The sequence below is a fragment of the Bidens hawaiensis genome, unplaced genomic scaffold (assembly GCF_021521415.1).
Source record: "Bidens hawaiensis isolate Kalapana, Puna unplaced genomic scaffold, B.hawaiensis_p1.1 tig00018570_1, whole genome shotgun sequence".
NCBI lineage: Eukaryota > Viridiplantae > Streptophyta > Magnoliopsida > Asterales > Asteraceae > Bidens > Bidens hawaiensis.
In genome coordinates this window covers 34829-39229 of record NW_027492812.1, presented here as the reverse complement: position 1 = coordinate 39229, position 4401 = coordinate 34829, and the positions used below count along the sequence as shown (strand labels likewise).

General features: G+C 40.1%; 1 pseudogene; it reads right to left on the bottom strand.

The window, feature by feature from the left end:
• Positions 1-2106: 2106 nt before the first annotated feature.
• LOC143556409 (pentatricopeptide repeat-containing protein At2g40240, mitochondrial pseudogene) lies at positions 2107-3149 on the bottom strand (annotated as a pseudogene).
• Positions 3150-4401: the final 1252 nt, after the last annotated feature.

The following is a 4401-nucleotide window of genomic DNA, read 5'->3' as shown; positions in this document are numbered from 1 at the left end:
TGGTTTTTATAAGTTTCAGAGCCTGTGTGGTATGAATAGTTTGGAAAATATACGGGCACATTATGAAAAATATTATGATCTTCAACTTAATTATGATAACATTTAATGGATTATCAGTTTTTGAAGATCACAATGAACGGATCATAAGAACGTTCATAGCTGTTAATGCAAAATATTCTATTTTGATTCAAAACATTGAGAAAATAATTTTAGTTTCTTGAAATAACATGATGATCATAAATTTAAAATAAAAATGGTTAGGCCCAAACACGAAGGCCCATCATAACAACTACCAATTAAGATATTTTATAAGGCCCCGAGAAGGATGCTGTTGGTAAAATGATAACTAGGAGAATGAGATTACCTTACTACGGGTCTAGTCATACTTTTGAGAAAAGGTAAATAAAGCAATGCTCAACTAGGATACGAGCAAAGAGAAAGAAGGGATGCAACAAGAGCATGGGTAAAAAAGGAAGAAGCTATGAGTCAAATAAAAGACCAAAGAGGATTAATATTCTATGTTTCTTTTGTAACTCATCCCCTAGATATATAAAGGGGATGAAGCATTCAACGTAGAGGAGGCAATTAGCCATTCATTTAGGGCTGTAAACGAACCGAACGAACACGAACAAAGCCTTGTTCATGTTCGTTTGTTAAGAAAATAATGTGTTCACGAACGGTTCACGAACACTTACCGAACGAGATTTTGTGTTCGTGTTCGTTCATTAACGAAATTAATGTGTTAATGAACGGTTCACAAACACAACAAAAATCGGGAGAGCCTATAGATTGAGACCAATGTATTTATCAATGTGAATAATGAAAGTCTGTAAACGAATCGAATGAACACAAACAAAGACATGCTCGTGTTCGTTCATTTAACTTTAAAAGAACACGGACACTTAATCGAACAAATATTTATGTTCATGTTCGTTTATATAAAAGGGATACCTGTGTTCGTTTGTTTAAAATCTAAACGAAGATAATTGAACAAAGATAAACGAACATAAATAAACAAATATAAATGAACACAAACAAACATAAACGTAAATGAAAACACTTAAATGAACGCAAATTAACAAATATAAAAACCTTTAATCAGATTACCTATCTAGATAATATTTAATTATGTTCTATTAATACATAAACAAACATAAATAAACAAACATAAACGAACATAAACGAACGTTCATGAATATAAATGATCGAACGGAACATGTGTTCATGTTCGTTTGTTTAATTAAACGAACACAAATTTTTTGTTCATGTTCGTTCGTTTATTAAATAAACGAACTTCCTGCCGAACGGTTCACGAATAGTTCCTGAACGTTCGGTTCGTTTACTGGCCTACATTCATTTACTTATCATGCTTTCTTGAATCATATATATCAATCATTTATTAGTGGTTCTCATAACATCTCCTAAATCCCCTTACTATATTACCTGTTTGTTCATCCCTACTCAACACCGCTTGAATTGAATCAATGTTTTAGCTAGTTTAAATAAAGAAATAAACTTGTTAATAAACAAGCACAAGCCTTGCTAAGCTCAGAAATCATTTATCAAACTTTATTTACTATATTTACGCAATAATATTATTATATAGTAAATTATAATAAAAAACAAATAAATGATATATAAATATATACTAAAATAAATGTAAATGCTTATTAGAAAATAAAAATAAGGATTAATATAATGGCAAATTGGAATATAAATATATTTACAACTTTTGTGTGTTGACCGATAATAATCTTAACTCTAAAAATCACTACCAGCGGTCCCAACTTTCAACTATTTTTTTTTCTCAATGATCCTCCGTTAAAAAACACTTAACACCGTTATGTTTTCTCCCAAGTTTCAACCTGATGTTTTAGGGCTTTTGATCGGAAATACGATACGATTCGACCGATGTAAATCTTATCTCGAAACGGTGATTCAGATGACTTAATTTTTGTTAATTGGAAATTCAAACAAGTCAAGTCTAGCTCAAGCTTGGAAACCACTCACATACGGACCTTTAAAGTAAGTCAAAACGAGCCTAGTTCAATATTTTATAAGTTAAACGAGTTACACTCGAGCTCATAATCAACTCATTTATACCCTTTACAACAACTTATAGTGAATGTAAGATAAAAAAGCATTCTCGTTACAATACTTTTGCAAACTTTCATCCATATCTAACCCTCTTTTCATCATTTCCTCCAACACATACTTAACTTCATCCACCTTTTTTAATCCTATCAAACGAGCAGCCAATAACCCAAAATTATGCGAATCCAACCTCTTATCCTTCCCACTATAACCCACCACAAACTCAACCGCCTGCGCACAATAGCCCAACTTCACCAAACTCCCAATAACATGCGCATACGTGGCGTACAACGCCTCCACCTCATCCTCCACCGTCCTCACCAATATCCCAATCGCACCGTCCACCTTTCCCGCCTTACACGCGCCCAACACCTGCGCGTCATAGGTACGCGCGTCCGCCTTCACTCCTTCCTCATCCATTATCCTCAACACGACGGCGTTCGACTTCAAGTCTCCGGTGACGGAGTATGCCGTCAGCATGAAGTTATAGCACGTGACGTCACGAGCGATGCTGTTCTGCTTCATGATGTCCACCACGCGCCACGCTAGGTCAAAATCCTTCTTCCGTGTAACGAAGCTGAGGATCGGATGAAACGTGGAGGCGTCGGCGGTGTGTTTTCCGTCAGCCACCGCAGTTGAAGCTGTTTCAGCCACGTGTAAAGCTGCATCGATGAAGTTTAACTTGCATAAGCGAGAGATTAACGATTCGTAAGCTTTTTTGCGAGAGTGTGATTCGTTGAGATCTGAAACGGTTTTTATAACGTCTTCGAGAATAGAGAGATCGGATGAGATGAATTTGAACGTGTTGTTAGTGGTGAAGAAGCCGTTGGTGTAGCGGTGGTTGAGGAGGTGGCGGACGGTGGCGAAGTCTCGGTTGGTGCCGGCTGTGTAGATTAGGTCGTCGTATGCGGTGGAGGATGCTGGTTCCGGGAGTTTGACGGTGGTGAGTAGCCGGTGGGTGACGGTGAAGATGGTTGGTGGTTTTAGGGTTTTACGGAGTGCAAGCATCGTTGATTGGGGTTTTTTTCGGGTTGAGATGAAATGTGAAGATCGAGTTCGGGTTCAATGCCGAAAATGGGCTTTCTTTTTTTTGGGGCCTGAAATAATCCTATAGGCCATAACAATTTATTTTTACACACCTATTTATTTATTTATATTTTAATATTTTAAGCAGTTTTCTTTTTATTTTACAGGATTTGTATTCTGGTATTTTAGTGTTGAAGAGGTAGGTCCCAGCAGAGCCCAGTTGGACCCGCAAGACTCATCTCAAAGAGGGACGTCTGCGCAGTTGAAACCGCAAGACTCACCTTCAACAGGGACGTCTGCGCAAAGGCTAAACTCGCAAGACTCACCTTGAATAGAGACGTCTGCGCAGAAACCAACTGGATCCGCTGGACCCACCATGCTCAGAGACGTGACGTCCTTAAACGCATTCAAGCTGTTCCCGCAGGAAAAGCCTCCCAATGGTCGACGTACTCCGCCTGTTCCCGCAGCAACGGATACTAGCCATCAGGGAAGGCTACCCGCGCAGCAAGGCTACACGCACAAGGCACTTAACTCTTAAATAATTCAGTAATGTCACATGAAGAAGGAGTGAGCAAGCCGGAAACACTCCCGCCCAAAGCCGGGAATACTCCCGCCCAAATGAGCCAGTCCGTACGCTACTGGAGGAACTTTTGTACTGTACCTGACGAGGTATGGACAAAAGGTCTGACCAAAGCAGCGACAGCTCACTGTGACAAAGGAATAGTACACAGCCGGCCTGGTCACTATCAGCCGCTGCCTACTCACCAACCCCTGTCACTATTAGCCGCTGCCTACTCACCAACCTGTCGTAGCACGTGCATAGCCTGCAGTTGGTGGAAAAGAATAGTACACAGCCGGCCCGGTCACTATCAGCCGCTGCCTACCCACCAACTACCAGCATGGCATGTGCGTAGCCCACAGTTGGCAGAACAGGAACACTATTCAGCCGGCTGTACCTTCTTGGAAACCTACCTTCGGCTATAAATACTCCAACACCTTGGAATGGTAGGGACACGTTACATTATCTTATTATCTCATTATCTTATCTTCTCTCTAGCAATCTCTCAATATATACACTTATATTCAGAGCAATCTAGTCTGATTCTCACGCCGGAGGGTGGTCACAAGGAGGTACCCCCCCTTCTCAGTGACGAGCTCATGGTGTATGTTTTGCAAGTCATCAGAAGAACCATCTTGCCGGACATAACCCTCGTGGGAAACATCTATTTAACCCCCAGGTTATCCATAATCTGCCCGGGGTCGCTTAGTGTTTCTTCATTG